This window comes from Plecotus auritus (genome assembly GCF_963455305.1).
Source record: "Plecotus auritus genome assembly, chromosome: 3".
Lineage (NCBI taxonomy): Eukaryota > Metazoa > Chordata > Mammalia > Chiroptera > Vespertilionidae > Plecotus > Plecotus auritus.
In genome coordinates, this window is record NC_137772.1 from 126,856,423 (window position 1) to 126,881,645 (window position 25,223).

At 40.9% G+C, this 25,223-nt stretch overlaps 1 protein-coding gene across 6 annotated transcripts in view; it reads right to left on the reverse strand.

The window, feature by feature from the left end:
• WASF3 (WASP family member 3) overlaps positions 1-25,223 on the reverse strand; it is a 191,058-nt gene that overhangs the window by 150,170 nt on the left and 15,665 nt on the right. Inside the window, exon 2 of one of the 6 annotated variants that reach the window (XM_080659110.1) lies at positions 14,162-14,238. The exons of the other annotated variants lie outside the window; for them this stretch is intronic. The gene's annotated coding sequence lies outside the window, so the exon portion shown is untranslated. The remainder of the gene's footprint in view (positions 1-14,161; positions 14,239-25,223) is intronic. 6 annotated transcript variants of the gene reach the window in all.

The following is a 25,223-nucleotide window of genomic DNA, read 5'->3' on the forward strand; positions in this document are numbered from 1 at the left end:
GTAGATTTTTAGGGGATATTTCTAGTTTAGGGCCTACATTTTTAAGATGACACCCACAGGAGGAAAGACATTGAAAGAGAATAATCAACAATATTCCACCTAATGCCTTCCTTTATTTTTCATACAAAAAATCAAAATTCAAAAAAGCAAATACTATATTATATCTTCCTATGGATAGTAAGAGATAGTGATCTCATTGGTAGAAACAATTTAAAACATCAGAGGTTAGACATCAGAATTCTAACCTCTTTTCTGAGTGTGATTAAGTAAGTAAGGGGAGTAAACCTTCTCGACAGAGTATCATGGATAAGAAATTAGCAGGACAGAAATCAAAGCATCCAGGCTTCAAACCAAGAACATCCTGACAAATTCTTGCAAACTGAGGACTGACAAAGCATATTAATGAGAAATACTGTTAGAATGCTATTCAGATATGGGTTTTCAGTTTCAGCTTTCCCAAAGGAACTGGTTTCAAAGGGGAAGGGGACCGTTACACATACAAGAGCAAAAGCATGTTTATGTTTCCCATTCCCTCCTGTACACTGAGCTCAACAGGCAAACCTTCATCTGCACTGGCAGAAATCCAAGAAGGGAGAGTCACCAAAGAACTCATGCAAAAAAAAAAAAAAAAAAAAATGCAAAATGCCTTCAGCAGCACAACTTCAGCTTTGATTCAATGTAAGAAGCATGACAACAGTACTCAAATACCAAAATCTGAAGAAACATCTAACCAAACTGATTATATTTATCTGTTTTCAAGACAATTCAAAGCACAAAATCCAACATTCTCTCAGGGTAAAGAGGGTACACGACATCCCCACCTACACTAAAGGGATTCTTTTTAATTTAATTTCAAGCAAAGTATGCATATAAATCTTGCCTAGTTATGTTGTGTTTGAAGATACAATGAAAGGAAAGATGTAAATACTAGATAATGCAAACTCATTCTAAAAGTATTATCAGGGCACCAATTTTATTCTTGATATTTAACTAATGTTAAATAATCAGCAAGACCCCTTAAACAATGTGTCTGTTAAAAATACCATACCAGGCAGAGTTCTAAGTCTTCATAGGACATTCCCACCTACCTACATAAGTAACTTTCTGAACAAGACAGTCCTTGATACCCGATGAATTCAGTTTGCAGTACCGTTTGCTGTCTACCAATAACAACAGTTCCCACCAGGACACCCCGCTGTATCACCACTCCCCTTCAATGCTGTGGGAGCACTTGCCCATCCCACTCCACCTAAGACAGTCCTGAGATGAACAACTGTTAGTGCTAAATTTTATGCCTGATAAAACAAGTTGACACTTTCTCCAAACTAATACTCTCACAAAAGAGAGGACCCCTGTAACCCAGCAATTTCACTGAACAAAAACCAAAGAGAAAAAGTAGACATTAAGAAATGCCCAACTTCACAAACTAGTAAAGAAATACAAATTAAAGCCATAATGTGTTATGACCATTTTGACTTTTTAGATTAGTAAAGATTAAAATATAAAAAATCCTAGTGCTGCCCTGACAGTGGATAGAGTGTCAGCCTGAGGACTGAAGGGTCCCAGGTTCGATTCCGGTCAAGGGCATGTACTTTGGTTGCGGGCACATCCCCAGTAGAGGGTGTGCAGGAGGCAGCTGATCGATGTGTCTCTCTCATTGATGTTTCTCTTTATCCCTCTCCCTTCCTCTCTGTGAAAAAATCAATAAAATATATATATTTTTTAAAAATCCTAGTGCTGGCTAGGATGGGGGTACATAGATACGTTTACACTTTACTGGTGGAAGTGTAAACTGTAAATTAAGCTTTTTAAGATTGCAAAGGGTCCACAAGATCAAACTAGACTCTAGGAAAAAAAGCATGCATTTCCCAAAATGTAATCTGTGAAGACAAATGAGGGTACTGTTTGACTTTCGTAAAGACAAAGGTGGTTAATAACCACTGTAATTTCTTGAGTTTGGAACCACCATCACCACCCCCTGGCCATAGCTGACTGAACCAGGACAGACACTACCCAAAATGCGCTAGTCACCACCCCTGCATCCCAGGAACTGGGACTCTGATTCTGGTTTACTCTAGGCACGCACCTGTGCTCTTGAACAAAAACATACACTCCTATCAAAAGCATTACCTTAAGAAGGTCCACATTCCTAGGATATTCTATTCCTATTTAACACACAAACAGCATTTGAGAATTCAATAAACTGACTTTCAGTTTGAATTTTTCAAATTTATTACTGTAGGATTTTTTGCTTATATTCTTTTTTTTTAATTCTTTATTGTTTAAAGTATTAAACATGTCTCCTTTTTCCCCCAATGACCTCTCCCCAGCCACTCCCATCCCCCAGCACCGTGGTCAGCAAACTGTGGCTCGCGAGCCACATGCGGCTCTTTGGCCCCTTGAGGGTGGCTCTTCCACAAAATACCATGGCCTGGGTGAATCTATTTTGAAGAAGTGGCGTTAGAAGAAGTTGAAGTTTAAAAAATTTGGCTCTCAAAAGAAATTTCAATCGTTGTACTGTTGATATTTGGCTCTGTTGACTAATGAGTTTGCCGACCACTGCCCCAGCACATGCCCTCACCCCCCTGCTGTCTGTGTCCATTGGTTATGCTTATATGCATGCATACAAGTCCTTTGGTTGGTTGATCTCTTACCACCCCCCCTTGCCACCCTCCCCTACATTCCCCTTTGCTTCTATATCTCTGGATCTATTTCTGTTCATCAGATTATGTTGCTCATTATATTCTACAAATGAGTGAGATCAAGTGATATCTATCTTTCTCCAACTGGTTTATTTTGCTTAGCATAATGCTCTCCAGGTTCACCCATGCTGCTGCGAATGGTAAGGTTTTTTTTACAGCAGCGTAGTATTCCACTGTGTAGATGTACCACCATTTTTTAATCCACTCATCTGCGGATGGGCGCTTAGGCTGCTTCCAAATCTTAGCTATTGTAAATTGTGCCGCTATGAAATAGGGGTGCATATATCCTTTCTGACTGGTATTTGTTTTCTTGGGTTATATTCCTACAAGTGAGATTACTGGGTCAAATGGAGTTAGTTCCATTTGTAATTTTTTGAGGAAATGCCATAATGTTTTTTTTCCACAGTGGCTGCCCCAGTCTGCACACCCACCATCAGTGCCCGAGGGTTCCTTTTTCTCCACATCCTCACCAGCACTTGTCATTTGTTGATTTGTTGATGACAGCCATTCTGACAGGTGTGAGATAGTACCTCATTGTTGTTTTGATTTGCATATCTCAGATGATTAGTGACTTTGTGCATGTTTTCATATCTCTTGGCCTTTTGTATGTCCACTTTCTGATGAACATAGATGCTGAAATCCTCAACAAAATTCTAGCAAATCAGATCCAGCATTATATTAGAAAGATCATACACCATGACCAAGTGGGACTTATTCCGGGGATACAAGGCTGGTATAATATCCACAAATCAATAAACGTGATACATCACATAAACAAATTGAGAGACAAAAATCACATAATCCTATCACTTGATCCAGAAAAAGCATTTGACAAAATCCACACCCTTTCCTGATAAAAACTCTCAGCAAAGTGGGAATTGATGAATCATACCTCAACATCATAAAAGCCTTATCTGACAACATCATACTCAATGGACAAAAACTAGAACCATTTTCCCGAAGAACAGGAACAAGACAGGAATGCCCACTTTCACCACTCCTGTTCAAAATAGTACTGGAAGTACTAGCCACAGCAATAAGACAAGAAGAAGAAATAAAAGGCATTCAAATTGGAAAAGAAGAAGTAAAACTGTCATTATTTGCAGATGACATGATATTGTACATAGAAAACCCTAAAGACTCCATCAAAAAACTACTAGACTTAATAAATTTGGCAATGTAGCAGGATACAAAATTAACACACAGAAATCTCTGGCTCTTTTATACACAAATAATGAACTCACAGAAAGAGAAACTGAGAAAACAATCTCATTTACCATTTCAATAAAAAAAAAAATTAAGATACCTAGGAATAAACTTAGCTAAGGAGGTAAAAGACCTATACTCAGAAAACTAAAGGACGTTGAAAAAAGAGATAGAGGAATTTATAAACAAATGGAAGAATATACCATGTTCATGGATTGGTAGAATCAACATCATTAAAATGTCCATACTCCGAGGAGAGGTCAATGGGGGGAAAAGGAGACATATGTAATACTTTAAACAATAAAGACTTTAAATAAAAAAATAAAATAAAAATTAAAAATGCCCATAGTACCCAAAGCAATCTATAGAGTCAATGCAATCCCCATTAAATTACCAATAGCATATCTCACAGACCTAGAGCAAACTCTCCAAAAATTCATTTGGAATAAAAAAAGACCCCGAATAGCCACAGCAATCCTCAGAAAGAAGAACAAAGTTGGAGGGATCACAATACCAAATATCAAGCTATACTACAAAGCCACTGTTCTCAAAACTGCCTGGTACTGGAACCAAGAACAGACATATAGACCAATGGAACAAAAGAGAGAACCCAGAAATTGACCCAAGCCATTATGCTCAATTAATATTTGACAAAGGAGACAAGAGCATACAATGGAGTCAAGACAGTCTTTTCAATAGTGGTGCTGGGAAAATTGGAGAGATATATGCAAAAAAATGAAACTAGACCACCAACTTACACCATACACAAAAATAAATTCAAAATGGATAAAGGACTTAAACGTAACACGGGAAACCATAAAAATCTTAGAAGAAGCCATAGGCAGCAAAATAGCAGACATTTGTTGTAACAGTATCTTTACCAGAACAGCTCCTAGAGCAATGGAAACTAAGGAGAAAATAAACAAATGGGACTACGTCAAAATAAAAAGCTTCTACATAGCAAAAGAAACCATCAGCAAAACAAGAAAGCCCACAGCATGAGAAAACATATTTGCCAATGTTATCTCCGATAAGGATTTGATCTCTAAAATTTATAGGAAACTCATACAACTTAACAAAAGGAAGATAAACAATCCAATCAAGAAATGGGCAAAGGACCTAAATAGACACTTTTCAAAAGTGGACATACAGAAGGCCAAGAGACATACGAAAACATGCATATATTCTTATTTTTCCTAAACTCCCTTCTCTAATCTTTCTATTTACTAATGGTAATTTATATCAGTTTGTCCGATTTTCATATTTAATCTTGCTCAAGAACATTATTTATACTCCTTGAATAGACTGAGTCTGATATAACTAGACTCAGCAACTCCCAAACCTCACCCTCTACTTCAGAATATTATTCTTGACAGGATTATAGGATTTCTGGTATTTTTAGAATTTTTTAAGTGCTGTAGCAATTTTAAATCAATGAATCGTGAAAGTAATTTCCCAAAAGGGGCAAAAAAATTTTTCTCTTCATTTTAAAAACTCACCTTAATTTAATGGTGATTATCATTGACCGATAGATGACAACCAATTTTCTCTCATTATTTGTTCCATTATTTTCCAATCTGTTACAGAATTATACAAACTATAGAACTGATTTACCCTTCAAAACGTAGTTTGACTTTTGAGAATCATCATAGCCTTGATAGTCTTCTCCCATGAACCAATCATTCTGTTCAGTATTCTCACTCAACCTAACAATGAACACTCAGAAAGGAAAGAAGATATATATACTTCAATCTTAATAGTCAACTATGACAACACAAACAATTCAAGCTTTCTAAGTACTTAATTCGGCTTAAGATGCAATCATGTTACATGCTATGAAAATAATGCACACCCCCATCCTGTTTTTAGAGAACTTTGAAAATCTAGACAATATGCTTCCTTTCAAAACACCAACTGCTTACAGAGGAAAGAAAGAAACAGACAAATGATCTTGCCAAGAGCCATTTCTGTAGTTTCTCTAGGAAGAGTAGCCCTTTCAGTGGCTACAAAGAAAAGATTTAAATTCAATCCCTGATTGCATTGATGATAGACTTTTATTTATCTAGAACTGAATTTGAGAACAAAAATGAGCCCAGAGAACTCTAATTCAGTTGTTTCCAACTTTTCAAAGTATCAAGACTCCAATGCAATGCTACAAAGTTTTTGAGGATTCTTACAAGAGTTATCTAGTGACTGAAAAGATAAAAAAACAAGCAAACAACAATGCAAGTACACAGTAATAATTTTCAAGCACCTTAACACATGGTTAAAATAGTAAGACATAAATCTAATATTTTACTACAGAACTAGTTAATGTCAGAATTTGGTCAGAAACCAAGTCTCCAGTCTTAGGATAAGATAGGGCTCTAAGAACCCGAGAGCATGATTCATAGAGGAAGGTTTAAGTATTCCCAACAATTCTCTTAGAAACTAGACAAGCTGATTTCAAAGTTCTTATGGAAAAATAAGCGAAGATAGACAAGATAATTCTACAAAAGAAGACTACAGAGCATCCCTATCCGATACTTGTGGATCCTGAGAATAAAGATGCCAAGAAGGGCTCCCGGTGGCTAACTGGGCTCAAATTTAAAAATGGTGCCCTAGTCGGTGTGGTTAGAGCATCTCTCTCTCTCTCTCTCTCTCTCTCTCTCTCTCTCTCTCTCTCTCTCTCTCTCTCTCTCTCTCCCTCTCTCTCTCTCCTCTCTCCTCTCTCCTCTCTCCCTCTCCCTCTCTCTCTCTCTCTCTCTCTCTCTCTTCCCCCCCCCCTTCATCTCTCCCCTTCCTCCTTCCCTCCATTCTACTCTCTGAAAATCAATGGAACAAATGTCCTCAGGTGAGGATTAACAAACAAAAATAAGTTAGCAAACAAAAAGTGAATAAAGAGCCTAGGGGCGGTTTCAAACAGGGCCTCTCACACCAGCTGCACTTCAGAAAGAAGCCTGCACTAAGCCTACCTGCACTGTGTTTCTGCTGAGTCAACCCTTATAAAGGAGTTCTTGGAATTATACTTCAACCAATAGGACTGAGACCTTCCCTGTCTAATCAGAGCTGTGCAGCTATATCCCCATCAGAATCTTCACCAACCAATCAGAGCAGCTCCATTCTGATCAATCAGAACAGTGCTTTTTGGACCAAACTATGAGGATTTGAAGTTCTCATTTACATGAGGATGAACCAATCAGCGGGGACTTCTCTCTTCATAAGTCAGCTCCTCTCCAGCTCAGAAAACACACTTTCTTCCCTTTCTACCAAAAATTGTGTTTTCCCAAAGACTTCTCACGGGAATAGATGAAGCAGAGTGGCACAGACCAGACTGGACTGGAGCAGAGCAGAGCTGTCTGGACAGAGAGGGGTGTTACCCCCGGGCCGCCCCAACCCTGGCCACCCTGCAGCCCTGCAGTTTCCCAGCCATGCTGCTTTGTAACACTACTGATCTGTTCCACAGCCGTGCTGTATCACAACTGAGCTGTATGCACTAATGTTTCCTTCTTCACCACACCCCAAATTGGGGATTCCTGTTGGCATTAAACTGGTGCCAGCAACCACTGGTTGACATTCCAAAACACTACACAGCTGCAATAATTGAAATAATGTGGTGCTGGAACAGATTAGAAAATGTAGAAATTGACTAATACATACTAGAAACTCAATATAAAATAAATGTGGTACTGAAATCACTGGGGTAAGGATTATTCATTCAATGCTACTGTAACAACTTAATACCATTGGGGGGGGGGAGGGGGGGTGTCAAATTGAGTCCTTAACCTTATACCAAAGGAAGTTCCAAATATAGCAAAAATGTACACAATTAAACCACTAAGGAACCTGAAGAAACACAGAATTTTTAAAAATAATCTTGTAGTGGAAAAGGTCTTTCAAAGCATGATTGAAAAACAATAGAAGCCAAACATTAAATTACTTGAAAAAAAATAAAGTATTATTTCATTACAGAAAATTCTATAAACAAAGTCAAGATTATACATTAAATGAAGTCCCTTCAGAGAATTATATTCTAACCCAGGTTCTACACCACCCAAAGCACAACACTCTTTCTGTATTCCATACAATCCCAAATCACTCAGAAGAAAGTTTTAAAATAATAAATCACATCTAACAAAATCCACTTAAAACCTTTCTTGTCCATGCCTATGAAGTGAGATTCCTATAGCACCATCCTCCAGTCATATTAGAAACAATAAGCCATAAAATAAGGCAATGTCTTTCATTATGCATTTAGGGCCACAGTTTCATTTTTACAAAATATACACACAGTAAAGCAAAAAAGGTCAATAGTTTTTTTTCAAAATAAGCTTGCTGTGGGATATATGGTCTGACTGTCAACACCTAGGTTCAGCAGTGAATACTTACCAAGTTTCCAAAATCAACTGAGCACCTACTATCTCTAAGGTATTATGCCAAACTCTAAGATGAAGAACCAATCTGTTTTCAATCTAATTTCTTATTAGTCAAACAATACATAAGGATATCTGCTTATCAACAACAGGAACATATGTTATCAACAGGAACATACTGAAACATATGTTTCAATCTTCAAATCTCCCCATATAACTAACCAAATAAAGCAAAATTACAATTATCTAACATCACCATGTGATGTTTTTAAAAACTAGTTTATAGGTCTACCTAAGTGACTCAGCCCAAAACCTAAAGGCACAACTGTATAGCTTATAGCTGCACAAATGAGGTACTCCATCCTAGGGTAATGTCAACGGCGGCTCTTTACATTAATCCAGTATATCTTGATCCTGAAATGATATAATTTTTATTCCCATGGACTCTGTCCCCTTTAGCCATATCTGATATTTCTCCAATTTCTTATCAATTCATTCTTTCTTTTGGACATGGAAATGTATTTATTATAATTACGTGTTGGCTTACTTTAGTCAATTTTTTTAACGTTTTTCTTCTGTTTTTGCTTTCCTCGTTATTTTTTAACTTGTATTCCATTTATTAGTTCAGTTTCCAGTGAATTCATTCACTTTTTTATTGCACACTTAAGGTGTTTTTTTTAATATATTTATATTGATTTCGGGAGGGGGGGGAGAGAGAGAAACTTCAATGATGAGAATCATTATTTGGCTGCCTCCTGCACGCCCCGCACTGGGGATCAAGCCCAAAACCCCGGCATGTGCCCTGACTGAGAATCCCTGGTTCATATGTCGATGCTCAACACACTGAGCCATGCTGGCCGGGCCATATTTCAGCTGTGAGAGGGAATTAGTAGTTAAATATTGTATCATACTACCAGTATTTGACATGTATGGTTTTTCATTAAAGGTATTGGGATGGCATTGTTTAATAAAATTATATAGGTTTCAAGTGTAACATTTCTATGCTGCATTACCTGTATACTAGAGCAGCGGTCGCCAACCAGTGGTCCATGAGGTCCAAAAGGTTGGTGACGGCTGGTTTAAGGAAGCTTTTGGAGCAACGGTCGCCAACTGGTGGTCCGCAGACCACTGGTGGCCCATAAGGTCCAAAAGGTTGGCGACTGCCATACTAGAGGCCCGGTGCACGAATTCATGCATGGGTGGGATCCCTCAGCCTGGCCAGTGATTGGGGCCAATGGGGGCGGCAGGAGGTTGGCCCGGGGAAGGGCCGCGGGAGGTTGGCCAACTGGGGAGAGGGGCCATGGGAGGTTGGCCGCCCCATCAGGGCCATCAGGCTGGCCAGTTTGGGGGGGGGGGGTGAGGGGCCGCATGAGGTTGGCCATGGGGAGGGGTCGCAGGAGGCTGGCCACCATGAACGGGGCCATCGGGCTGGCTGGCCGGGGTGAGGGGGAAAGGGGCCACGGGAGGTTAACCAGCCTGCCAGGTGGAGGGGCCAGGGTAAGTTCCAATCGGGGCCATCAGAGCCAGCCGGCCATTGGAGGGGCCTTGGGAGGTTGGCTGGCTGCCTAGATCAGGGCCGATGGGGCCAGCCGGCCAGGGGGAGGGACTGTGGGAGGTTGGCCGGCGGCCCAGATCGGGCTCATCGGGCTGGCTGGTTGGGGGGCAGAGGGGTCACAGGAGGTTGGTTATGGGAGCACACTGACCACCAGGGGGCAGCTCCTGCATTGAGTGTGTCATAGCGATTGGTTGACTGGTCATTAGGTTGCTTAGGCTTTTATATATATAGACTGCATTCTACTATACTGCTTGGGACAATTCCATTATATATTCTATGATAGAAGTTCTGATTCAGAGAGGAAATTTGCCATCCCACTACTCTCTTTTCCCAGAAGATGAAGTGCCAATATTCCCACACTCCCTTGGCCATCTAGCATGACCTATCAGAACTAACGAAGGAGTAAAAACCATTTTCTTTTTTTTCAAATTTGCAAAGACTTTGAAACTGTTAAGACTTTCTGTAAGGTCAGTCTACAGTGCCATGTTGACTTTGCAAGGGATTCCAAAACCTCTTGTCCTATAGGTACCTTAAACACACAAATACTAGTAACTAAAATTCCTGAATAGCTATCTCACACATTTCTTTGCTGCCTGTGAATATTCCTTTGATAAGTGAACATAAAACTGAAGAATATTTCACTAGTTCCTTATTTTAAGGAAATGACTGAACAAAAGATAAATCACCTTTTTACCTGGTAATTACATATAAATGAATGAAATTATAGGTAAGCTTCAATAAATTGTCCTTAATAAGTTTCTGTAAATTACTCCACTAGTTAACAACCAGACTCTAAATATACTGTAGTGAACGTATCAAATACAGATTAGATTAACAGAGACCAAAAGTATTAATTCCAGATTCTATGACTACTATTTCATAAAAATTATGTTCACCCTGGCTGGTGTGGCTGAGTTAGTTGGGCGTAATCCTGTGCACCAAAAGGTTGCCAGTTTGATTCCCTGTCAGGGCACATGTCCAGGCTGTGGGCTCCATCCCCAGTAGGGGATGTGCAGGAGGCAATCGTGGTTCCACTTTAATATCTATGTTTCTCTCTCTCCCTCCCTTCTTCTCTCTCTAAAAATAAATAAAAATATATTTTTAAATTATGTTCACTGCTTAGTACTAAAATGAAAGTCATGCTTTTACTCTAAAAATAAACACTATAGAAAAGTACTCTTGGCAAGCATTTCCCAGAATTAAGAAGACACAATCCTTTGCCACAGTCGGGGACTTTTATAGTTAAGATCTTGAAAAACCTGAGGTGTTTCATTTGTGTTCCAGCAGAAACCAGTCAGCCCTCAAGAACAAGCAGTAGGATAAGGCTCCACCATTCTGTTAATTTACTGAGCCCTTACAACTAAGTGACTAATCTCTAACAGAGAGAAAAAGAGGCACCTACAGAAATGCCTTTGCTATAAAGCTTACTGGACTCCATAATCCAGCAAAACAAAGTGTCTCTTTATTTGGGGGTCGTTAAGAGAGTGCCAAGGGTACCATTTAAAAGGGGTTTAAGTAAACATTAGGGGAAAATGCAGTATCTTACGCCCAGTCAGGGTGGCTCAGTGGTTGAGCATCAACCCATTAACCAAGAGGTCATGGTTCAATTCCTGGTCAGGGCACATGCCCGGATTGTGGGCTCCATTCCCAGTAGGCATGCAGGAGGCATCCGATCAATGATTCTCTCTCATCATTGATGTTTCTATCTCTCTCTCCCTTCCTCTCTGAAATCAGTAAGTACATTTTTTTTTAAAAGACCAACAATAAAAGTTGTGTTTTTTTTTTAAATGCAGTATCTTACAAGGAGGTCACAGATTCAATGAGTTGAGGCTAAATATTTTCCCCTGGATTGAGTTTTAAGGACCTTTGGGGGCAGTTCACTCCTCTGGTGAGCCTTCTGACTTCTGCACTCCCAAGCTTTCTGGCCTACTTAAGTGGCAACCATAACCCTGACTCCTATTACTGTCTGCTATGGCTATCTGAGGAGACTGAAACGGTCTTTACATAGCAGTGCCATCACAAGAGCACAGAATAACAAAGCTAGAGTGGCTTTAAAGACCATCCAGGCTGTAAAAAAGGGGGAAAAGCTGCTCTACAAATGTAATACAGAAGGGTAATTTCAAGAAAGTCCAAACCCCATAGAAGTGTGTTCAGGTATACTTTTCTAAAAAAATTGTTAAAAGAAACAACAAAAACAAGAACTATAATCAAATTCATAATTTAAAAAATAAATGATTTTAAATATACTAAGGAATGTTCAATGAAAATACCACCTAGCAAGAAAAGAACTGCTGCTTGGGTTTAAGGATCCCTGGGGTCTGGCTTCACTAACGTTTGCCTACTCTGACTAACTGTGAAGGGTTCGGCATCTTTACTCCAGTTTGGGGAGCAGACAGAATAACAAAGCCTGTTCTGGAAAAAGAGCCTATCCTATATAATAAAAGGCCAGCGACCATAATGACATAACGACCAGAACGACCGATCAACCAGTCGCTATGAGGTGCATTGACCAACTCTCGGTCCCTCCCCCCAGCCCACAGGCTCTGATTGCTGGATGGCCAATGGGGAACCACGGGGAACTGGGGTGGGTGTTGGTGGCCGGGCGGGACTGGGGACTGGCAAGCAGGCAGAACAGCCGACCTCTTGGCCTCTCCCCCTGGCCCACGGGCTCCGATTGCTGGATGGCGAACAGGGAACCGGGGTGGGTGTCGGCAGCAGGGCAGGACTGGGGACTGGCAAGCAGGTGGAAGGGAGACCTCTTGGTCCCTCCCCCCGATCACTGGGTGGTGAACGGGGAACCACAGGGAACTGGGGTGGGCAGCGGCAGGGTGGGACTGGGAAATGGCGAGTGGACGGAAGATGGCCCTGATCACAGTCTAGGCCAGGGGTGGGCAAACTTTTTGACTCGAGGGCCACAATGGGTTCTTAAACTGAACCGGAGGGCTGGAACAAAAGCATGGATGGAGTGTTTGTGTGAACTAATATAAATTCAAAGTAAAGGAGCGGAGGGGAGAGCAAGAGAACCGGATAGAACAGACGGATCCGGCCCGCGGGCCGTAGTTTGCCCACGGCTGGTCTAGGCCTAGGGACCCTACCTGCGCATGATTTCATGTGCTGGGCCTCTAGTACTACCATAAAGAATTCTAGAACCAGCTTTATGCAATGGTCATGTGTGTCCATGTGAACTTGTCTGTATCTCACCCACTAAGGAAAATAATTCCACTATTTCTGATCCTTGCTTGCTCCCAATTGCCTTTGGAACCTGCCCCAAGGCAAACCAGGATCATTTTAATAAGCTACCATAACAGGATTTGCTGTAAGCATCAAATGTGATGATGTAATTAAGACACTTAATACCAAAATCATTATACAAACATGCACTCTTACGAAAATGGACACATTATTTGCACTTTACCTTAGTTGTTATTCTCTTTCACTAAGACTCTAGGCTTCAAACTTCTAACTTAACATTAACTTCTTTCAGCCCCATTTTCAACATCCATAGAGGTGCCTATCATTCTCTTTCTTATTGATTAATTATGTCTCAAGGTATCTACCTATTAGAAGATATGTTGATAGTTTAAAAAGACATCTAGGTTGTTTTTCCCCTTTCTTTTGAAGGTGGTCTCAGAACACACACACAGATCTGAAGCTTTCTTAGGAATTGTCTTGCTACTGTTGCTCTTTATTCTGCCAATTACTGGGCAATTTTCTATTCTCAGTACAGTGCTCAACCCTTTATTTCTTATTTAAGTGACCTCTTTTACTCCTTACAATAACTCTGGGCGGGGGGTGGGGGTAGACATGGTTTTCTTACATGAGGAAATCAAGGCTCACAAAAGTTAAGAAATGCCCTCCAAACCATACAGTTCATAAATGGCAAAGCCATGATTTGAAAAGAAATCAGTCTGGGTCCAAAGCCCCTACTCTTGACAGGGTTGCCATTATGTCTCATCTAGTCCTGAGGAAATCAATCATCACAGAAGCAGGTCCAGTCAGGACCATCCACATATGACTGCATTTATGTACATCCCATTGTGTTCCACAAAGATAGTATTTTGTTGGAAGTAGGTAAAAAAAGAATAGAGACATTAAATGAGCTAGAAATGAGACAAGTGCAAGAGGCGTCCCTTAAAGCACTTAAATAACCTTCTTCAGGTGAACTGCAAATTTGGCCCAAGAACTTATAAAGGAGAATCTAAGGTATTACAGAATTCAGGGTCTGCAAACCACAAATCTACCAACTACTCAAAGAAAGTGCCTTTATTCCTGATTCTAGGACCCAAGAGCAATGTCAGCCATCCACACCTGCTAACATTATTTCAAAGCAAAAGCTAAACAATCACCACGGCATATTCCTCTTTCTTCAGTATCACAGTCCTCCGTTATTCACGGTTTCACTCTTCATGACTTCAACCACCATCTGAAAATATTAAATGGAAAATTCCAGAAACAATTCATATATTTGAAATTGCCCAAGGTTTTGAGTAGCATGATAAAATTTCAGGCCCTCCTACTCCCTTCGTTCTGTGTCTTCAAACTATATATGCTCCCTGCCCATCTCAGTTATCACATCAACTGTCATGGTATCACAGAGCTTTATATTTAAGTAACCCTTATTTTACTAAATACTGACCTCAAAGCATATGAGTAGTGACGCTGACAATTTGATTATGCCAAAGTAAAGCCATAAAGTGCTTCTTTAAGTGAAAAGGTGGGTACAATACAATATTCTAAAAGAGAAATGCCACTTTTGCATTTTTATTACAGTACATTTGTATAACTCCTCCATTTTATTAGTTACTAGAGGCCCAGTGCACGAAATTCATGCACGGGGGGGGGGGGGGGGGGGGGGAGGTGTCCCTCAGCCCAGCCTGCACCCTCTCCAATCTGGGACCCCTCAAGGGATGTCCAACTGCCCGTTTAGGCCCGATCCCACCGGGATCGGGCCTAAACGTGCATTCAGACATCCCTCTCACAATCCAGGACTGTTGGCTCCCAACCGCTTGCCTGCCTGCCTTCCTGATTGCCCTTAACCACTTCTGCCTGCCAGCCAGATCACCCCCTAACCACTCCCCTGCCAGCCTAATTGATGTCTAACTGCACTCCCCTGCCGGCCCGATTGCCCCTGTCCTCCCCTGCCGGCCTGGTCGCCCCTAGCTGTCCTCCCCTGCCAGCCTGGTTGCCCCTAACTGCCCTCCCTTGCCAGCCTGGTCGCCCCTAACTGCCCTCCTCTGCCAGCCTGGTCACCCCTAACTGCCCTCCCCTGCTGGCCTGGTTGCCCCTAACTGCCCTCCCCTGCCAGCCATCTTGCGGCAGCTATCTTGTGTCCACGTGGGGGTGGCCATCTTGTGTGTTGGAGTGATGGTCAATTTGCATATTACTCTTTTATTAGATAGGATTGTTGTTAATCTCTTACTGTGCCTAATGTATAAACTTTATCATAGGTATGTATGTGTAAGAAAAAACATAGTATATATAAGATTTCAGATATCCTTTAGGGGTCTCAGAATGCATCCCCCTAGGATAAGAAGGGACTACTTTGTATGGCAAATGGCCTCTTCTGTTCTTTTGATAGCAAGCCTAGTTTGTAGCAAATGATTATCAAGGAAAAAATCTCTAGGAGACAACTATTAAAAGCAAAAGCCAAGTGGTTCTAATTGTCTTCCATTGAGGTAACTTGAGACCCCTTACCCACAAAGCAGTGGTTTTGTAACTTTTTTTTTTTTAATAAAATTTTCATTGGAACTCCAAGCAGCTAGAAGGGAGTGGCTCTGGTTGGAACAAGAGTAGAAGGCTTCCAACTGATTTCTCTTCCTGACTTGTCTGAAACTTGACAAGTCACTCATGGTTACTCTCTGAACTTTTCTGACATGTACAGCTAACCCATTTCCTATTGCTTCCTTCTACCAAAATAGGAATTTGTGAAGTTTATCCCTATTTTCCTTCCAAAAGTAGCAATCATCAGCAAAAGTTAAACTCGGAGCAAAAAGCCTATTAAATACATACCTACATATACATACAGGAAATCTCATCAAAAAGGAAAAACAGCAAATTAAGAAAATTGAAGCAATTTATATACAACAGCAAGAATATATTAATGACATAAAGTTATAAAACTATTCTAGACTTAACTCCAATAATCTATAACCAGAGAGACAGTCTTAAAATATAACTTTAGGCCCTGGCCAGTGTAGCTCAGTTGGTTGGGCATCATCCTGTACACCAAAAGGTTGCCGGTTCAGTTCCCCATTGGGGTGCATGCCCGGGTTGCAGGCTCATTCCCCAGTGAGGTGGACATGCAAGAGGCAGCCAACTGATGTTTCTCTCTTGCATCCATGTTTTTTTCTCTTTCTCCCTCTTTTCTTCTCTCTGTAAAAATCAATTTAAAAATCTGAGTAAAAATAAATAAAATATAACCTTAGGAGATACAGCATTTATTGTGTCTGCTTTTAGGGGCTAGGGAACGAACATTTAGATAAAATTACTATGGTCAACTCAAACTAGTTAACTGTTCATATCCCTATCACTTCAGAAATTCTGGGAACTTAAATTTAAATAAAATTTGCTAAATATTATTATTTATTTTAATACTTTAATGAGAATACTAGAATAAATCAAATTCTACTCAATTTAGGTACAGAAATTACATTCCATCTATCCAGATAAGGGTTAAGGGTTCCTCATTTCATCAACAACCAATGCCTGCAAAACATAATCTTTGAAAAGGAAAGAAGAAAAAGAATTCAAAATTTACCAGAAATAATTTAAGACTGACACTAGATTTGAGAGGTATGGGGGATTAACAAGCACCAAAACACAATATATGAAATCCAACACTTCAGAAATTAGAAATTTGAATGCTAATTGGGCCTACAAAATAATATGGACCTAATGCTTGGCTGGTTTTATACAGAGCCCATTGTAAGTGTCGTACTATTCATTAAGATTCTTTCAGACGTTCCTGATGGAAATGGAAAACGACACATATTTTTAAACTACGTTATGCTACAGAACTTCTGAGGGGGGAAAACCATGAAAGCCAATTTTTGGACACATTCATACTCATGAGTCTATCCGAATACCCTTCTAAAAGGAAAGGTTTAAGAGGTTATTTTTAAGTGAAATTTTTGTATTAGAAAGGCAAAAACACAGTAAAAAATTACTGGAAAAGCAGGCATCTCCAATTTTCAGCATCAAGGTTTCAGAAATACAGCCATTCTAGAAAGTATCTGTTTTTCAGCATGACTCAAGTTTCATTTTTTCTGGACTCATTCATTCATTTCCTTTGGCAATTCACTTATTTTTGATGCCCATACATAATCAGTGTTCACAGTAATCATTAGAAATTCCATCTCCAAGTGGAAACGGGTCATCACAAAGGTATATGTATGTGTGTGTGTGTGTGTGTGTGTGTGTACAGATATATATAGATGAATATAATATCACGTCCATAGGGGTCGGGAGTTGGGGGGAGGGGTGCAAAGAAAATCCTGTTTTTCTTTCCTTTTTTTCTTTCAGGAATTCACAGAGGCAAAAAAATAACAATGGTAAAATTGTCAAGGTGACAATGTATGTGAGATTTTGTTATAGCTGCAGAACCCAAAATATAAATGTCTCCTCAGTAAAAGAGAACCATTATTTTCTTTTTTTTTTAATATATTTTTATTGATTTCAGAGAGGAAGGGAGAGGGAGAAAGAGATAGAAACATCAATGATGAGAGAATCACTGATCAGCTGCCTCCTGCACGCCCCATACTGAGGATCGAGCCTGCAACCCAGACACGTGCTCTTGTCTGGAATCGAACCTGGGACCCTTCAGTCTGCAGACGGACGCTGAATCCACTGAGCCAAACCAGCTAGGGCAAGAACAATTATTTTCAACCTTATTTCCCATCCTTGGCACTTCAATTTAACATGTCTGGAACCAGACTATTCACATATATGCTCAATGAAATATTAAAGTAATTGAATTTTTGTCTACCATGCAAAATTACTCAAAAAAAAGATTTTAAAAATATTATAATTAAATAACTTGCTTATAACGAATCACCACCATCCTTCCCCTTCTCTAGCTTGAATATTTTATTTACTTTTGTATTTTAATATAGTTCCTATCTTTTTGTTTTCAGAGACTAAATATTAGTTTAACATTCAAAAAATAACCCCAGCCCTGGTCGTGTGGCTAGGGGGTTTGGAGCATCATCCCATACACCAAAAGGTTGCAGTTCAATTCCTGGTCAGGGCAGGTATGAGAGGAGTACAATTGATGTTTCTCTCTCACATCGATGGACGGAGACTTGACTTGGGGTGGTGAACACACAATACAGTGTACAGATAATGTGCTGTAGAATTGTGCACCTGAAACCTATATAATTTTGTTAACCAGTGTCACCCCAATAAATTCAATAAAAAGGGGAAAAAAGCCACTGTTTTTCTACATAACAGAAATCACCAAAAATGAAATGTAGGTTCCCCAGGTGATTCTTTTGTGCAAATTTGGGAACTACTGAGTTACAATCATCTAGAGATTGTTTTAAATTTTCAAAGCCTATGCAACACCCCCAGACCAATTAAATCACAATTTCTGGGCCTTGGACACAGGCACCAGCTTTATAAACACTCCACAGGTGAACTGCTGCTTTATGAAGCAACAATTCTCAAATTTTTGTTCAGGACCTCTTACAATTTGAAACCCAAAGAGCTATATTGTCCTTGAGTTATATTTATCAACTAGAGGCCTGGTGCCTGAAAATTCGTGCACTGGGGGAAAGGGGGGTCCCTCAGCCCAGCCTGCCCCCTCTCACAGTCCGGAAGCCCTCAGGGGATGTCTTACTGATGGCTTAGGCCACAGTCAAGATTAAGTAAAAAGGTGCCCAAAGGAGAATAAATTTAATAAATGAAAATTTAATAAAAGGCATTGAGGAAGAGCAAGAAAACAACCAAAAAGGAAAAGATAAGAAGTAAGCAGGAGAAAGGGAAATGACTTTTAGAAGACAGTCAAAGAAGGTCAACCATTCATATATGTGGATAAACTTACTCCAAGGCGCATATATACAAGACTCTGGAAGAACATACTCAAAACAGTGGGATATTATTTAAAAAAGTAATCCAAGAAAACTTTCTGGAAATAAAAGAAAATTTAAACTATACATTTAAAGAGCCAGCTGGGGAAAACTTACCAGGAATAGAGTATAAGGATACAAACTTATATGCCCTAACCAGTTTGGCTCAGTGGAGAGTCAACCTGCAGATTGAAATGTCCCAGGTTCGCGCCTGCCCCCATCCGAGGAGCAGCAGCTGTGTGAGCAGCCCACCCCCTTCTGAGGAGCAGCCACCACACGAGCAGCCTCCCCGCATCTGAGGAGCAGCAGCCACATAAGCAGACTGCCCACGTCCAAGGAGCAGCAGCCCTGTGCAGTCGGCACTGGTCCGATGAGCAGCACCCACACGCAGCCTGCACCTGTCCGACGAGAAGGAGCCGGGTGAGCGGCCCGTCCCTGTTCAAGGAGCATCAACAGCACGAGCAGCTCACTCCCACGCGAGGAGCAGCAGCCGCATGAGCAGACCGCCCCCCGTCCGAGAAGAAGCAGCTGCACGAGCAACCCACACCCGTACAAGGAGCAGCAGCCCTGCAAGCAACCTGCCCCTGTCCAAGGAGCAGCGGCATCACGAGCAGCCCGTCCCATCTTAGGAACAGCAGCAGCACGCAGCCAGCCCCCATCTAAAGAACAGCAGCCACGCGAGCAGTCCACCCTGTCTGAGGAGCAGCAGCCACGCGAGCAGTCTGCCCCTGGCCAAGGAGCAGCAGCCACGTGAGCAGCTGGCCCCCGTCCAAGGAGCAGCGGACACGAGCAACCCATCCCCATCCAAAGAGCAGCAACCTCATAATCAGCCCACCCCCATCCAAGAAACAGCAGCTACACGAACAGCCTCCCCCACCAGCCAGAGGAGGCACCACTGCTGCGAAGAGCACCAGAGGAGCTGCTGCCGACTGAGAAGCAGCCCCTGCACAGCTGACATCTAGATCAGTCGGTGAGACCAAAAATGGGTAGACAAAGATACCCCCAAAGGAAAGAAAAGGAGGAATAGCCAGAAAAGCAGCTAAGTGAAAGAGGCATGCAATATGTCAGAAAAAGAATTCAGAATAAGGGTCACAGAGTTCATAAACCGGATGGAAGAAAAAATCAACACCTTATATAAAAATCAAGAAGAAATGGATGATAAAAATCAACAACTTATGGAAGAATCAAGAAGAAATGAAGAGTGATATAGCTGCAATAAAAAGCATCATGGAAAGTTTCAACAGTAGACTAGGAGAAGTGGAGGACCAAATTAGTGAACTAGAAGACAGGAAAGCAAAACACAGCCAAACTGAATTGCAACTGGAGAAAAAATTAAAAGACAGGAGGAGAGCCTAAGGGAGCTATGGGACAACATGAAAAGAAGCAACATATGAATAATAGGGGTGCCAGAACAACAGGAAGAGGAACAAGGGTTAGAGAAGAACTATTTGAAGAAATAATGTCAGAAAACTTCTCTGATGTGGCAAAGAAAAAAGTCACACAAGAACAGAAAGTCCCAAACAGGATGAACCCGAAAAGACCCACACAAAGACACATCATAATTACGATGGGAAATATTGAGGACAAGGAGAGAATCTTAAAGGCTGCAAGACAAAGACAGAAAGTTACATACAAGGGAGCTCCCATTAGATTATCAAATGATTTCTCAACAGAAACACATCAGGCCAGAAAAGAATGGAGGGAAACTTACAAAGTGATGCAAACCAAGGGACTGAATCCAAGAATACTCTATCCAGCAAGGTTTTCATTCAAAATTGAAGGGGAAATAAGGAGCTTCACAAACAAAACAAAAAAATGCTACGGGAGTTTATCACTACCAAGCCAGCAATGCAAGAAATGCTAAAGGGAATGCTGTAAAAAGAAGAAATAAAAAGGTAAGAAGGAACACAGGCACAAAAAATAAAAATGGCTACAAACAAGTACCTTTCAATAATAACTTTAAATGTAAATGGACTGAATGCTCCAATCAAAAGACATCGAGTGGATGAATGGATAAAAAAACATGACCCATATATATGCTGTCTACAAGAGACCCACCTCAGAAAAAGGGACTCATACAGATTAACAGTGAAGGGATGGAAAAACATCTTTCAGGCAAATGGAAATGAAAAAAAAGCTGGGGTAGCAGTACTTATTTCTGACAAAATAGACCTCAAAGTAAAGGCCATAACAAGAGATAAGGAAGGCCACTTCATAATACTAAAGTGATCGATACAACAAGAGGATATAACCTGATAAACATATATGCACCCAATGCAGGAGCATCCAAATACATAACAAAACTCCTGGAAGATATCAAGGAAGAGATCGACAACAATACAATCATAGTAGGGGACTTTAATACACCACTGACATCACTGGATAAATCCTCTGGACAAAAAATCAGCAAAGAAACAGCAATCCTAAATGACTCACTATATCAGATGGACCTAATTGACATCTTCAGAGCATTTCACCCCAAAGCCACGGAATATACGTTCTTCTCAAGTGCACATGGAACATTTTCAAAAATAGACCACATATTGGGTCACAAAGTCTTCCCAAATTCAAAAAGATTGAAATCATATCAAGCATTTTCTCAGACCACAATGGCATAATATTAGAAATAAATTATGATAAAAAGATTCCAAAAAATTCAAACACTTGGAAGCTGAATAGCATGCTATTAAACAATGATTGGATTATCAATGAGATCAAAGAAGAAATTACAAACATCCTGGAGGCTAATGACAATAAAAACACAACAATGCAAATACTATGGGACACAATGAAAGCAATGCTGAGAGGGAAGTTTATAGCTCTACAGGCCTACCTTAAAAAACAAGAAAAAAATGATAATAAATCATCTAACTCAACAACTCAAAGAATTAGAAAGAGAGCAACAAGAAAAGCCCACAGTGAGCGGAAGGAAGGAAATAATAAAGATCAGGGCAGAAATGAATGACATAGAGACCAAAAAAAGAATACAAAATATCAATGAAACCAAGAGCTGTTTCTTTAAAAAGATAAACAAAATTGATGAACCTCTAGCCAGGCTCACCAAGAAGCAAAGAAAGAGAACCCAAATAAAAAAATTCAGAAATGAAAGAGGAGAGATAACAACAGACCCCACAGAAATACAAAGGATTATTAAAAAAAACTAGAGGCCCGGCGCACGAAATTCGTGCACGGTGGGGAGGGGGGGAGTCCCTCAGCCCAGCCTGCACCCTCTCCAATCTGGAACCCCTTGAGGGATGTCCGACTGCTCGTTTAGGCCCGATCCCACCGATCCCTCTCACAATCCAGGACTGCTGGCTCCCAAATGCTCACCTGCCTGCCTTCCTGATTGCCCCTAACCACTTCTGCCTACCAGCCTGATCACCCCCTAACCACTCCCCTGCCAGCCTGTTTTCCCCTAACTGCCCTCCCCTGCAGGCCTGGTCCCCCCCCCAACTGCTCCCCCTGCAGGCCTGGGTCCCCCCCAACTGCACTCCCCTGCTGGCCTGATTACCCACAACTGCCCTCCCTTGCAGGCCTGGTCCCTCCCAACTGCCCTCCCTTGCTGGACATCTTGTGGTGGCCATCTTGTATTCACCTGGGGCAGGATCTTTGACCACATGGGGGCAGCCATCTTGTGTGTTGGAGTGATGGTCAATCCGCATATTACTCTTTTAGTAGATAGGATTGAAGTCTGGTGCACGGGTGGGGGCCAGCTGGTTTACCCTGAAGGGTGTCCCGCATCAGGGTGGGGGTTCCCTTGGGGCGTGGGGCGGCATGGGCGAGGGGCCTGTGGTGGTTTGCAGGCCAGCCATGCCCCCTGGAGACTCAAGCGGAGGCCCTGGTATCTGGGGTTTATTTATCTTCTACAATGGAAACTTTGTAAGCCTGGAGTGGAGCCAAGCCTTCTGCTTGCTCCGTGGCGGCAGCCATTTTTGGGGGCATTTATGTATCTTGTATAATTGAAACTTTGTAGCCTTAACCAAGGCCTGGGCCAGCCAGGGTGTGCGGAAAGCTTGGCTTCCTCCATCGCCGAGGGCAACCCTAGCCTCCTGCTCTTTCCAGCTCCGTGGCTGCCGCCGTTTCTGTTTTGGTTTATGTATCTTCTATCATTGAAACTTTGTAGCCTTGAGTGGAGGCCTAGGCAGGCAAGGGCAGGTGGAAAGCTTGGCTTCCTCCATTGCTGGGGAAACCCAAGCCCCCCTCCTACTCTCTGTGGCTGTAGCCATCTTGGTTGGGTTTATTTGCATATTCGCTCCTAATTGGCTGGTGGGCGTGGCTTGTGGGTGTAGCAGAGTGATGGTTAATTTGCATATTACTCTTTTATTAGATAGGATACTATGAACAACTCTATTCTAACAAACTAGAAAACCTGGAGGAAATGGACACATTCCTAGAAAAATACAACCTTCCAAAACTTACTCAGGAAGATACTAAAAATCTCAATAGGCTGATAACTATGGAACAAATTGAAGCAGTCATCAAAAAGCTTCCAGCAAACAAAAGCCCGGGGCCAAACGGCTTCAGGGGAGTTTTACCAAACATTCAAGGAAGAACTAAAACCTATCCTCCTCAGACTATTCCAAAAAATTCAAGAGGAAGGAACACTTCCAAGCTCCTTCGATGAAGCCAACATCACCCTAATACCAAAACCAGATAAAGATAACACAATGAAAGAGAATTACAGGCCAATATCCCTCATGAACATAGATGCCAAAATCCTCAACAAAATTCTAGCAAATCGGATCCAGCACTACATCAGACAGATCATACACCATGACCAAGTAGGATTTATCCTGGGGATACAAGGATGGTACAATATCCGCAAGTCAATAAATGTGATACATCACATAAACAAATTGAGAGATAAAAGTCACAGACATATCAATTGATGCAGAAAAAGCATTTGACAAAATCCAACACCCTTGCTGATGAAAACTCTCAGCAAGATGGGAATAGAAGGATCATACCTAAACATAATAAAAGCCATATATGAAAAACCCACAGCCAACATCATACTCAATGGGCAAAAACTAAAACCATTTCCCCTAAGAACAGGAACAAGACAGGGATGCCCACTCTCACCACTCCTGTTTGACATAGTACTGGAAGTACTAGCCATTGCAATTAGACAGGAAGAAGAAATAAAAGGCATCCAAATTGGAAAAGAGGAAGTAAAGCTGTCCTTATTGGCAGATGACATGATACTTTACATAGAAAACCCTAAAGACTCCATCAAAAAATTATCAGACTTAAGAAATGAATTCGGCAATATAGCAGGATACAAAATTAATGCAAAGAAATCTATGGCATTTCTATACACCAATAGTGAACTTACAGAAAGAGAGACTACAAAAGCAATCCAATTTACCATCACACCAAAAAAATTAAGATACCTAGGAATAAACTTAACTAAGGAGGTAAAAGACCTATACGCGGAAAACTACATGACACTGAAAAGAGAGATAGAGGAAGATGTAAACAGATGGAGAACATACCATGTTCATGGATTGGTAGAATCAACATCATCAAAATGTCCATACTACCCAAATCAATCTATAAATTCAATGCACTTCCCATTAAAATACCAATGACATATTTCACAGACCTAGAATGCACTTTCCAAAAATTCATCTGGAATAAAAAAAGACCCAGAATAGCCACAGCAATCCTGAGAAAGAAGAACAAAGTAGGTGGGATCTCAATACCAGATATCAAGCTGTATTACAAAACCACTGTTCTCAAAACTGCCTGGTATTGGCACAAGAACAGACATATAGATCAATGGAATAGAACAGAGAACCCAGAAATTGATCCAAATCACTATGCTCAATTAATATTTGACAAAGGAGGCATGAACATACAATGGAGTCAAGACAGTCCCTTCAATAAATGGTGTTGGGAAAATTGGACAGATACATGCAAAAAAATGAAACTAGACCACCAACTTACACCATACACAAAAATAAAATCAAAATGGATCAAGGACTTAAACATATGACAGGAAACCATAAAAAAACTAGAGGAATCCATTGGCAGAAAAATCTCTGACATATGCCGAAGCAATTTCTTCACTGATACTGCTCCTAGGGCAATGGAAACTAAAGAGAAAATAAACAAATGGGATTACATCAAAATAAAAAGCTTTTGCACAGCAAAGGAAATCATCAACAAAACAACAAGAAAGCCCACTGCATGGGAGAACATATTTGCCTATGATATCAACGATAAGGGTTTAATCTCCTACATTTACAGGGAACTCATGCAGCTTAACAAAAAGAAGATAAACAACACAATCAAAAAATGAGCAACTGATCTAAATAGACACTTTTCGAAAGAAGACAGA